This window comes from Hoplias malabaricus, chromosome 18, assembly GCF_029633855.1.
Source record: "Hoplias malabaricus isolate fHopMal1 chromosome 18, fHopMal1.hap1, whole genome shotgun sequence".
Lineage (NCBI taxonomy): Eukaryota > Metazoa > Chordata > Actinopteri > Characiformes > Erythrinidae > Hoplias > Hoplias malabaricus.
In genome coordinates this window covers 9,156,754-9,170,608 of record NC_089817.1, presented here as the reverse complement: position 1 = coordinate 9,170,608, position 13,855 = coordinate 9,156,754, and the positions used below count along the sequence as shown (strand labels likewise).

Here is a 13,855-nt window from a genome sequence, read left to right as displayed (position 1 = left end):
AACAAAAACAACAAGTAAACACACAATGAGTAAACAACGCCTAACTTTACTGTTGTTACAGTTCTCAAAGCCTGCGATTCCCGTTGGCACTGGGTTTTGTGATGTCACCAGCTCCATTTCGAGGGGGAGCTGTGCTTTTGGAAAAGTGATAAGCTTTAAAGGAATACCATGTAAGAATGGGCTTTTTTGTCTCCAGAGTACCCCATATGCAGCTGAGTGTAATTCACATTTACATTATCCATCCATCCATTATCTATGACTTTTATCCAGTTCAGGGTCATGGTGGGTCCAGAGCCTACCTGGAATCATTGGGCACAAGGCGGGAATACACCCTGGAGGGGGCGCCAGTCCTTCACAGGTCAAAACACACACTACATTTACATTACTGCCATGAAATCAAGTCTAACGCAGATCTCTCTCTCCCTTGCTCGCTCACTCACTCACTTAAAAACTGGCTCCCGCACACACTCCTGTCTCTCTCTCACAAACACACGCCTCTCTCACTCCCTCTATCTTTTACTCACTCGTCAAGTGATGTTTAAAAAGTAGCGAATAACTCTGGGGTCCAGCTGATTTTGAACCAGGTGAATGTATGTAATTGAATAAAATAATGTTGACTACACGATAAAACCCAAATATCGCTCATAATACACACTGGACCCTGTTATTACAACCATAAAGTGTAACTTTGGTGGTACACTAGCCGTTATAACCACAACAACCCACAGTAAAGCACTTACTAGCAGAATCGATGTCTAATGCTAAAAAAATGAGGTAATCCGGCTAAAGTAAGCAGGCGCTAGCAGTCATCCATGTTCATCAGTAACTCTCAAAACCGGATTATAACACTGTCCTCACCAAAGATTGTTTTCAACAAACTCAAAGTGTAACTTCGGTCATTTTTCCACATAGCAACTTATTACCAGAATCTATGTCTAACACAAAAAGTGAGCTAATCCGGCTAAAGTTAGCAGCTGCAAACCCTGGCTCACTACTCAGTAACTCTCAGAAACTGATTGTAACACTTTGGTCAACATAACTATGACTTACTAGCACCACAACACATGAAAAAGGGCAACAAATACTGCTCCAACTTGTGTTATTATGTCTCATGTTTCAGTTCACTCTAGTGTGTAAATTCAGTCCCATATTAACTGTAGTACGGTCTTTCTCTCTCTCTCTCTCTCTCTAGCTCTCGCTCTCCCTCTTTCCTCCTCCTTGCTCTCTCTGCCATATAATAACTGTACCGGGAATACGGAGCTAGATTCTTCTTGTAGCTTGGCAAACATCCATTTCTCGTGAGAATCCCCTCCCCCCATGATTCAGAGGTTGCTTAGTGCAGTAAACCAGAAGAGGACCTGGTGTAGCTGCAACAGAGGCTCTATTCTCCCTATTACAGCTCCATGGAACATTACAATAATTTAGAAGCTGTAATTTTAAGGTAGAAATACTACATAGTGTTTCTTTAAGCAAGCCAAGTCGAGCCAAGTAGAGTAGAGCTGGACCCACGTGGTGGAAAAGCACCAATAGAGCGTCACTAATTCATTAATTGTTGAATTGTTGAAAATTATAGAAATGTTGATGCATTGAGAGTTTGAATTCAAAATAATAATATAATACACAAAAACATTGTCTCAATTCATTTTTTCCAAGAAATGCATGATTTATTACACCCAAGTCTGTAGTATAATGGATTTTTAAAATCAATTATAACCTTATGACTAAAAACGAATCACACATCCATTTTAATTGTTTTCTAGTAGATACTAATTGCAATCATTGAACATATATGTTATCTCTATTGTTTAAAATTGAGATAAAGAAAATATATGTTAATGGTTCATGAAGTCAAATTTTTCAGAATTTAAGTCCCCAGATATGCCCGGGTCAATTTGACCTGAGGGATAACATAGGGTCCCAAATGTGAAGACAATACAAGGGTTACATTTCTAAGCATTCACTCTGTGCTGTATGTGTAATGAGGTAAAACCAGGATTGAAGTTCGGATAAATGATCAGAAGAAAGTGACCAATTTCATCACTGTTATGGACGGTTATTGATAAATCAATAAGTGATTCCAACCCTAAGGTTAGTTGTGGTTGTGTGCTCAGACTGCAGAAAGGCACTTAGTAGTTCTGCTGATGCCAGTAGTGGCAGCTTAGTTTCAGATTTCAGTAGTACAAATTATTAATAATATACAGGAAATTATATGAATAATATGAAGTCATATGAATTATACATGCATTTGTGATTGAGGAGGTTGTATAAAGAGCTGTGTGCTAGTCAGATTAACACACTGTAAATGAACATGCATTAGTGCTGTGTGAGAGTGGAACTCAGAACTTTATTAATGACTGCCATTGAGACTTGGTTTGGCCTTAGCACATTTAGCAGTCTGATGAATATCCTATCATTCCTGCTCACCATCTGTTCTCTTGCTTCTTTTTTGAATCTTGTCTTGGATTATTCCCACAAATGAGCTTGGCTTGTGCTGGGTTTACTGTAATAGTGCTGGTGGTTTTATTGATTTGCTGAGTCCTTGGAGGCAGATGGATGATAGCTGGATAGAAAAAGAACCCAAGGGTCTCAAGCAGATGGATGAAGATTAGGTGAAAGGTAATGCCTAAATGTTGACTGTGGTAAATACAAAACAGCAGTTTCACTCTCTTTTATGAGCCATGGGAGTCCCTCAGCAGAGCCCAGTGCCTCACACTGCTGAGTTCGCATTAGATTTTCCATAGGGAGATGTGCACTGAACTTACACAGTTATAGAATGCATAAGTGTTAAACTCTGTCAAATAATCCATTACACAGGAGACATGGTATGCCATTAAATAATTTCATCTTTAGTCAGACAACACATATTTAAGCATTGCTACTTTAGCTGAGTTCTGTATATATGAAGCTAATAGCTAACATGTATTACTGATAGATTAGCACTGTGTAAACATAGCTGGACCTAAATCATCACTTGCTTCTTTAAAATCATGTCAGGTAGACTTGATTAAGTAGTTTGTAGCAATAAAAATATATATATATATATATATATATATAATGTGTGTGTGAGGCTTCACAATGGCTGCCACTGTACTACAAGCCTACACAATGCAATTGTGTAAATATTTTATTACTTCAGGCAGTCTGAGGCAAGATTGAGAAGATGTATACTTGTAAGTCTGTAAGCTACAGTTGTTTTTTGTGTTTTGTAGGCTACATTAACTTATATTTTTGATACATTACCTTTTTGCTCCAGTGGAAAATTAAAAAAACAAGTTCACACAAACATGTCTTGGCTCATCAACCATGTTTGGAATAAAAGTGTAATGAAATAATTTTAAGGGTGCTGCTGCTTCTCTCCTTTATAATGATTAAATAACCCTTTATTCTTAGCATTATACCAGGGCTGATATATTTCTGTCTGTTGGTCTGACTGTGTGTATTGTTTTCCCTGTTATTTGAACACAGAAGGCCATGTTACAGTTGTAGTGCTGACCATGCAGAAGGGTCAGTTTCTTGCAATGCATTTTTAAACTGCTAGCACTGCAGTCCCCAGTAACACTGGCATGCTTTTAGAAAACATATTCAGAAATTCTCAGAACACTTGAGTTCTGTTTTTGTCATGTGTGTGAAACAGGGAATGTTGTGGTAAGGTAAGTGTCACTGCTGGATTATTTCTTATTCTAATACAATATTGAGTCCGTAATAGAATGGAACTCTCTGGAGAACTGCACATGAGCCTAAAATCACTACATCCAAAACCAAGTAATGGCTTGAGGGGTATAAAGTAGTAATAGAGGAGTGATGTAGTTCCATCCAGTTTGGGAGGTGGTAGTGTGGGTTTTGATATCCAGAACTAATTATCCAATGTCACTAGCACCTTCCCTGACCACACATCCACACAGCATCCTTGTTTTCAGTGTATATTCACACTCTCACTGACAAGTGGCTTACAACAACAAAGAATAAATCATCAGTTACAGACCAGAGTGGAGTATCCCACTATTCACAGCTTCACTAATCCTTGGAACAAAATGCCGTGTTTAATTATTTTGGACAGATTTATTTTGCCCATTTGCTATTTCAACACTTGACTGACCATAATTTCTGAGTGACTAGTAACACTTCCTGCTGAGTCTCTGCTGCTGAATCCCTGCTTACACGTGTCACAGATTTTTAAACGAATAAATGGAAGATGGGGTTTTTATTCCCAGCCTGGGTAAACACACTGGAGGAACAATGTCTCACATCATTCTCTACTTCTATATAACCGGAATGATTCCAGCTGTTTCTGTCATTGGAGAATTCAGTTGTAAAAAAGCATTATACCTTAAACAGTATTTGGTTTAAAAGACTTTGAATTTGACAGAGAAAGTTTCCCTGCTGGAACTCCTGAGAAAAGTAATATGACTTTCAAAGAACTTTAGCACTTACAGCTTGCTCATTAGGCTTCAAAGTTTACTTAAAGAGGACACTGAAACAGCTTCATTTTCCTGGCTTAAATTGCTGCTTAGAGATGAATTTCTGATTGTACCCTGGAGTCTGTGTATGATTAAGTGAAGATAAAAAGGAACAGAAAAACACAAGTCCCCAATGTGCTTAAAAATAACTCTATGAACAAAAAGTCTCTTGTTGGAAAAGTGAATTGCATTGTTGGAGCGATTCCTTGGCCAAATAACGCCCTTAGTGCTGTGATATTCTGCCTCCCTGAGTAGTCTCCACAGACTCAAAATGTCTGAAAGCTCTTCTTATGTGTGCTGCGACCAAAATAACATCCCACTTCCATTCAAGCAGCCTCATAGCAGTCTGTCACTTCGCCTATTCGCTGCCAGGTTTTTTGCCTGTGAGATGAAGGTGAAAACTAGCTGAACCAAGAATATGGGCTGGTGGCAAACTTTGTTTGCTTGAATGTTGATGAACTTCATTTTCATTATGCCTTTATTCTTCCTTGTGAAAGAAGCTGTAATTATTTTCCAGTTCACACAATAGGTTGGGCTTAATTCCAGAAATCAGCAGGAGGACTTCTTACAATCTTAATAAGATAAACACGAACATTTAGCAAACAACACACTGCCTTCATTAACAAGCAATCAAGACCGAAACATTCATTTTTACTTTAATTGAACAACATCACTGGCAGGTTGTATCACTCCAGGGTTCTGGGGTTGTGGGTTCAAGCGCCATTCTGGGTGACCCTCTGTGAGCAGTTGGGTGTATTCTCCTTGTGTCTGTGTGGGTTTCCTCCTGTTACGGCCCACGGTCCAAAAACAAATGTAGGTAGGTATGTTGACTACGACAAAGTGTCCTTAGGTATGAACGTGTGAATGAATGTGTAATTGTGTGTTGCTCTATGATGGAATGGTGCCCCTTGCAGGGTCTGTTCCCACTTTTCTCACATAGAATCCAGTCCTTCCATGACCCTGAACTTGATGAGTTCAGACAATTGATTAATTACACCACAAAATAAAATGCAATATTTCTGGACTGTAAAAGAGCATTAGACACAGAAATTAACAAAACATTTACAAAATACGTCAAACTCTTGAATTAATTAAATAAAAAGATAGGGTTGCTTATTTTTCCATGGTACAGGCCCTTTAATGGTATTCCAGTTTTGGTGAGTTCAGGTGATAACAGTGAGCAGTTTTGATGCTGGACTGACCTCAGGGACCTCTGCTCTGGTCCCAGGTGTCATTGTGTCTGCTCATATTCCTGCCCACTGCCTTGTGGTCATCCGTGATGTGACCCCAGTTCGAGTCATCCTCACACAGTGGGGTCATTCAGCTGTGGTTGCTATAGTAGAAGGCAGCAAAAGTTTGTATGAAAACAAAACACAAGCAGCAGGGGACTGCACTTGAGCGCTCACTTTAATCTGCTGGGTGTTAAAGTCCCTAGACAGTTGGGTTAACACGAGTGGTGTTGTCTAGTCTGCAGTGTGTGCTGTGGTTGTGAGAACAGAGTGTTGTTTACATTTCTCTCTTTCACCCAGACTCCAGGACGTCTTGTGTGATGTGATTTCACTTTTGCCCTGATAAGCTATGTTTACTTTTGAGGAGGATGAAGTTTGTTTGGCTGTTTAGAATCAAGCTGTCCTTATATTTTGGTCAAAACATTCAGATATTCTACTGTACAAAAGTCACAAAAGGTTCTATACATTTTTTCTCCAGTTCCACTTGCAGTTAATTCATCATTTGGTCATTTGTTTATTTTTTTAACACCAAAAAAAACGAGAAAAAATCTCCAATTTAAATTGTTGTGATTAGTTATTTATTCCAGGTAGGCTCTGGACCCCCCGCGACCCTAAATTGGATAAGCGGTTACAGATAATGGATGGATGGATGGATTAGTTATTTTTAAAAAACTTAATCTTTGCCTTTTTGCAGGTTCTATTCGGTTCAAAAGACTTGCTTTCAGTTTTTCAAAGAAATCTTCAGGGATTAAAACTTTAGGGATTAGGCTGCATTGTCTTTCTATCAATCTCATGCCAAACATGTTCAGTGACATTGTGAATCTATTTGAATTGATGTGACTCTATTTGACTGAATCGCTTTCAACACAGTCGGTGTAAAAACAAGCTCTACATGCATTAAATGTGGTGTTTAAGTAAAATGTGATGCCATTTTGTCATTATGGTTTTATGTTTGTGTTAACATAAACAAATATACATTTCCAAATACCCTTCAGTCACATATTCTGTAATGAAGAACCATGTTTTTAAGTTAGGCTTGTTTTGTTGATCCTGCTGAACTTTTTTTGGAGGAAATGCTAAAGCATTGGTTGACGTTAATTGAAAGGTCTTGTGCGATGTGATTCCCAGTGCATTAAAGATCCTCAAGCAGATCATGCTTAAAGCAGTAACTGAAAAAATATAATCTTTATCTGAGTTATCATCATACAATTAGGCCTCATTGCCCAAAATGTTCTTATTACACAGAAACAGAATGATTATTAAAGAGTAGATCAGTGTTGCTAAACATAAGCCACACTGAATTACAGTCTGGGCACTTCAGAAATCTTCAGCAAGGAATGTTTATATATCATTCATTAATTTATTCACTGTCTGTAAAAGCATCATGTATTATAAAATATCTAAAAACATGAAATACAACATAAATAGAGATATAATGATTTGTCCCATCAGTGATATAAATTTGATGATTACATATGGACAATGTTGAATTACAAATTAATCTCTATGAATGTATGACTGGCCTGAAACCCAACACTCAGTATCACTCTCCATGGCACAGTCTACACTCCTTCAGCAGGAAATGGTGGAAATGACAGTTACAGCTGGTCAACATTTCTTTCCCTTGTATTATATTAATATATAAATATCTACAACACAATGACAGGTGACAGCGTCAAGAGCACACAGCAGGGTCACTGAGAGAGATGGAAAGCATTGCTGATGCTAGAGTTGATGGAGAAGATCATGGGCCAGAGAGAGAGGGAATGAGAGCATGTGATGAAAGATAATCCTGTAGCAGATGTGTGGCACTTCCTTTTGCTCTCTCTCTCTCTCTCTCTCTCTCTCTCTCTCTCTCTCGCTCTTTCTCTCTCTCTATCACTGGAAGGCAAGGCAAGCAAACGTAATGAGTCATGGTCGTCTCTTCAACACACCACCACCCACATTGCCATGGTAACCAGCTCTTTCCCCCAGCAGCTCTGGGATTCATCATCATCATCATCATCATTGCTATTGCTTGTGCTCCAAAAAGTGTGTGCACAGAGGGAGAGAGATAAGAAGTGTAAAATCATACTAAATCAACTTTTAACTTATGGAGAGTGTTAACGTTGATGTCTGTAAGGCATCAACATTTGACATTAGGCATTAGGTCAACTAGCACTGTAATAATTAAATTATAAATCAAGTGATATTATTTAATTATCTCAGGCCAAAAGAGGACCTGCCCAGCATATCATATGTTCTAATATTATAATCAAATGAAGCATAATTATATTAAATTAAAACATGACAGAAAATATTGTAATATAATATATAAAACATGATGGAATTACTCTGGCAACTGTAAAACACTGAAGTTAGAGACTAGAGCATTCTAGTCCATACAACGGCTTAATTGTATTTAAAGATTTAATTTTGAGACGACCTGCAATCCCACTTGAGATTCTTCTTGTTTGTTTCTTTACTTATTTATTTATTTATTTAATATTTCTGGCCATACTTCTACCAAACATGGGCTGGCTTTTTTCAGAGCCTGGACCTTTCCTTCACTGAATGTTTGGGAATCAATACTACCAACTTTTAAGACTGAACATTGGAGGTATGTGTATAAGTGTATCTTAGAATTTGAAAAATTAATGGAAGTTTCCTATGTAAAGCGAGACTGTAATACAGCCAAAAAATATTAGAAATATTTGTTATATTTAAGCTAATGCATGAATATCTGTTAAAACTGTTTAAAACGATTTGTCGTTGCCAGTGCTAAAGAATGAATATCTTGCACTTAATGGCCAATGAATAACTTTTGAACAGTATTGTATATTTATTAAATAAACTCTTTGTTTGATAGACATGAGCAATATTGATTTTGAACAGCTGAACTTAATTCACACCTCCTCAGGTATGATTCTGGAGTGCTCAGCAGCAGGAAATGGGGGAGAAATGACAATTACAGCTTTAAAGATATCCTGGGCTTCAGCAAAAGGTGAATGGCATTGATTTTTCTGGATCTCCAGGAGTCTTGCCACTTGGCTTGTTCTTCTGAAGCATTTCTGTGTGTTTCTCTGCGTACTGTGTACAGTATTCTCCACTCACAGGAGGAGGATAAAAATACTGTCTGCTGCACACGTTGCTGTGGCAATAAAAGGATGATGCAGAGCCGTGGCCAGAGTGCTGAAGGAAGTCAGGGGGCCTCTGACCTCCTCACATGGTTCTGACCGCTATGTCTGACGTGCACACGGTCCTGGAACACGAGATATCATCACACACGCATGCACGCACGCATGCACATGCAGCCGCACACGTCCTCATGTCCATCTCAGTGTTTGCACAGCCATTGTGCTTTAAGTTAGAAGTTATGTTCTAAGGCCTGACTGATATGAAAGATTTTGTCACTGATACTGATTTTATGCGTGATATAATTTTACATGGTCAAGAATAACACATTCCAGTATACACTATATATCCTCCAACTCATCCAACATTTGATCTAAATTCTGTTGTTTTAAAATGTAGTGTGTTCTTCTTTTGATGCAGTAACAGCTTCTAATCTTTTGGGAAAGCTTTTTCTGTATGAAGACTGTGTGAGGAGCAGCTGGCTTTTAGCCACGAGAACATTTTTTCTTTGGTTTCACCACAGTCACAATACAATATAACACAGACATAATTCAATAAATAGAAATGATAGTAAGGATACAAAACAAAATAAAAATACTTACCCAGACCTTGATACACATTAGTGGGATTTGTTGATAGTTTGATAGCGTTAGGAACAAAAGCTCCAACTGTTGGATGTTTAGCTTTATATCTCACTAGCCAAAAACTATGGACTGTTGTTAAGGCTATTGTTCAGCTGTTCCAGAGTATCCTATCCCAATAGTAAGTGCTTTTAAAGATTATACAAGCTTTATGGGCACCATTTAGTAATTATAATAGTAGCAATACATTATATTTATATAGCAGTTTTCAAGAACTCAAAGACACTATATTCAGTGCATAGAAAACAATGATAGGCATATAAAACTAAAACAGATGAAATACAGAATTCAGAACATTAGCAAACAGCACACAATGAGTATGATTAGTTTAAGTTTGAGGAATACCATAAGCAAGGGAGAAACTATTTTTTTTGGGTGGGGTTTGAGTTGATTATAGAGACAATTCATGGAGCAGATCTAGAAAAAGCAAGATCATCATAGCTTTGAAGGCTGGAGTGAGGGATGGTAAACAGATGGAGGGTGAATAAGCAAGATTATTTAGAGCTTTGTAAGTGCTAAGAATATTTGGAGTAGATTTTTTTTCTTTATTCAGTTATTTGTGTTTGGATTTGAATCCAGTATTGTACGGGATTCCAGTGGAGATTTTGGAGAACAGGCATAATGTGTTGGTGCGAGTGAGAAGGCGAGCAGCAGAATTCTGAACTGTCTGAAGTGTGTGGACGAAGGAAGAGCTGATGCCAAAGGGAAGATAGTTGGGGTAGTCTAAGTAGGTAGAGATGAATAAGGCATGAATAAGGATTTCAGCAGCAGACCTAGGGAGAAGGCCTAATGTTGGCAATAATGCTCAAATGAGAGCTATGGAACTGATGTGAGCACTAAGTGAAAGAGGCAAGGAGATGCACTTGAATCATCAATAGAGAACGAGAATAATTTTTTTTTTGAGAATTGATTTAGAACCGCATGAGTTCAATCTTATCACTATTCAACATGAGGAATTTGTGATACATCCATTTCATGATTTCTGATAATCAGGTTTCTAAGTGGTATTTAGTACTAAATTAACTCTGGATGTCATCCACATAGCAGTGAAAATCAAGATTACAATTATGCAAAATATGTCCATTTATACAATTAAAAGAAGTGGCCCAAGGATTGATCCTTGAGGAACCCCTTGAGTAACAGGAGAAATGGAAGAATTATGACCAGAAAGGGTAATTAACTGTTTTCAGTCAATTAGATCAAATTGGACACCAGTGGCACCTGTGTTAGCAAGAGATGCTCATCACAGTAATGGAAATCACTGGAAGTGTTTGAGCAAATTTTTGGATATTAAGTGTAGTTAAGCAGGGCTTTAATGGTCTGTTGTCAACAGTTTTAAAGCTCCGTTAAAGATAAAATTTCTTCAGGCAGAAGGCCTCCTCCTCAGAAGGAAGTAAAAATAGTCAGAGGAAGAACCAGAAGTTTGCTGGAGCTTAGATCCCCCGCATGTTTTCTCACAGAGGCCTTACTCCATTAAACATTCATAAGTGTGAGAGGTCTGCTGATTCAACATTGAATATTCATTCCACTTGCTTAGTGCCTGGGTGAAAGTGACAGTGTAAACAATGTCTGAGGAAGGTGGCTTTGTTTCTCTTTGCTATCTTTCCTATTTTGCAAGCCAAGAAACTGTTGCTAAATAATTTTTGCATTTTTTTAAAACACCTTAAATTGCCAGTTACTCAGTAACTGCTATGAAACAAATATAAAGTGGAGGATTGCTTGGCACTCTGCCACAAGAGCATTAGGTTAGCTACTGATCTTTTTCTGAATCACAAATACAACTCTAGCTCATCCCAATGGGACTGGATGGTGTTCCATCATTCCAAAAAACATATCTTCTCTGCTGCACAGCCCAAAATGATGCTTTATACTCCTTATGACAGTTGCCATTTGGCATGGATGCTTTAGGCTTCAGAGTGTTCCAGAGTTTTTATAAGCATTGTGTGTGTAACTAAACGCCTGCGTCCAAAATTGGTGCTTTTTTTAATGTCATAAAATTAACTAATCATGAGGTGTACAATTTGTACACACTCTGTATGTGTGTACAGACATTTGAACATGTAATGTACAGTGCCCACCAACAGCTCTGTGAAGGGAAATATTTTATTGATCTATGGCCTGAATTTCCAGCAGCCTTTAATATTTCCATTTTGATTTGCACTAAGTGGTGTTTATATGCATTATTCCTGGAGTGAGAGAACTCAGGACCCCTGCATTGAATATTCCTTATCACTCAGTGCCCCCACCCCATAAAACCCAATCTCATGGCAGTGCACATTTTATTGACTTGAGGTGCTGAGCTTTGTCATTTTTTTATGTGTTCTAAACTATAAAAATGACTGCATTAAGAATTTGCACTATATTCATTTTTCAGCTTCATAACATGCTTCTATAAGCTTGTGTGATAAAGGCCCATCTTCGGCTGCTCAATATTCATTAATATCTCACTTTGCTGCTAATGTACAATGCAGTCTACAACCCTCCTTGTCTACATAGGTACTTACACTGCATTCTACATTGTATTGAAATTTTTCAAGCACTCTGAACCTTTTGTTCATTCACAGTGGAATTTTGCACTGCTGCTTTAAACTCTGCTCGTAATCTTTTTGATTAAGAAGTGCATTATATATTTAAGATGCAAGTGAAATTCTGCTTTTAAATCTCACACATCAGAGAAATGCTGGCTGTAATTTGAACCCACAGACAATACCACCTACTCATCTTTTTTTTAAAGATAAAACATCTATGTGAAGAGTTATATTAAGAACAGCTTAAGAAATTCAACTGAGCCACCCCCAGAGAACCAAAAGACTCTCTTAATATCTGATGCACACACACAACGTTGATGTTTTGCTTCATATCTGAGCTGAACATGTCTTGTTATACATTTTATGTTTAATTAAGAAGATAATGAATGAATGAATATGGTAAACAACTCTAAATTTAAATGAACTATTCAGTCTTTTGTCTTATAATTAGTGCTGTTATTATGTAACACATAATATTAATGGGTAACACAAATAATTGTATTCATTCATTCATTATCATTAACCACTTATCCAGTTCAGGGTCGTGATGGGTCCAGAGCCTACCTGGAATCATTGGGTGCAAAGCAGGAACACTCCCTGGAGGGGGCGCCAGTCATTCACAGGGTGACACACACACACATTCACTCACACCTATGGACACTTTTGAGTCGCCAATCCACCTACCAAAGTGTGTTTTTTTTGGACCGTGGGAGGAAACCCATGCGGACACGGTGAGAACACACCAAACTCCTCACAGAGGGTCACCTGGAACAGGACTTGAACCCACAACCTCCAGGTTCCTGGAGCTGTGTGACTGCGACACTACCAGCTGCACCACAATGCCACCATAATTTTATTCTTAAACCTTTCTGCTCTTCCATTTGGCTCTGCAATAGAAACCACAACTGACAGTACAACATAATGCAGTTAATCACAATTAACGATTTTATAATTTTATAGCCCTAATTTTAATAAATTTATTTTAAATGACAGTAGATTTAATTGTATTTTTTTAATGCTTTATCTTCATTATAGAATATCACTGTTATTTGATGATTTGTCAAAGCTTTACATTTGAACTAATTCTCAGCCTTAGCAACTGATTTTGATGCGAATATGCCTGTTCTTACAATTAACATTATAAAATCTAAATAACTGGGCCTATAATTTGACTTAATTGCCATGCTTTTAGTGGACAAATTGCAGGCTGACTTTCTGTCTTCTGAAACACCCGTTCTCTCTCTCCCTCTTTCTTTATACCCCCCACCACCCCACCCCCGCTGGTCCAGTCACTCGCCCTATAGTCCTGCTGACATTACACAATGCCCTCAGCCTCCTACACAGCCACAGGCTCGGCTGCCACCGTCTCCATGGCGATTGTTAATCTTCATCAGTGCTGTGGCCTCGCTGTCGTAGTTATAGGCGAGCCTCAGAGCCCCTGCCGAGAGCCAGAAAGTAGGCCTTATCACTGTCACCCACCCAGCAGAGACACAGCGACTCTTTATAGCTCATAGTCCTCCGTCCATTCTGTTCCCACTTGCTGCACAAACAGGAATAACAGCTGAGGTCTCTCCTCAAAAAAAGAAAACAGAGTTTCTGCTCCTGCATCCCAGTGTTGTGTATTTTTAATGACAATAGATGTGTCACGTATTCATAATGCAAGTGAACCAATGTGAAAACAAGTTTGCTGCATTCAGAATCAGCTGAACAGAAACTACAAAGTACAAGCTCATAAAACACAAGACAGTGTCACAGGAAACAAAATGAACATGATAGTTCATAAAAACTAAATGTTTGGTTTCTTAAGCTAGCTGCTTAAGGTAATTTTGTCAGTCAGCAAAGGAATGTTTGCAGCCTACTTCTTTAGTTTTGCACTGGAGCTATGT

At 38.2% G+C, this 13,855-nt stretch overlaps 1 protein-coding gene across 1 annotated transcript in view; it reads left to right on the top strand.

Moving 5' to 3' along the window:
* Window positions 1-2,597: 2,597 nt before the first annotated feature.
* The window catches only part of syk (spleen tyrosine kinase), a 48,958-nt gene continuing 37,700 nt past the window's right edge, over window positions 2,598-13,855 (top strand). Inside the window, exon 1 of the mRNA XM_066650754.1 lies at window positions 2,598-2,616. The gene's annotated coding sequence lies outside the window, so the exon portion shown is untranslated. The remainder of the gene's footprint in view (window positions 2,617-13,855) is intronic.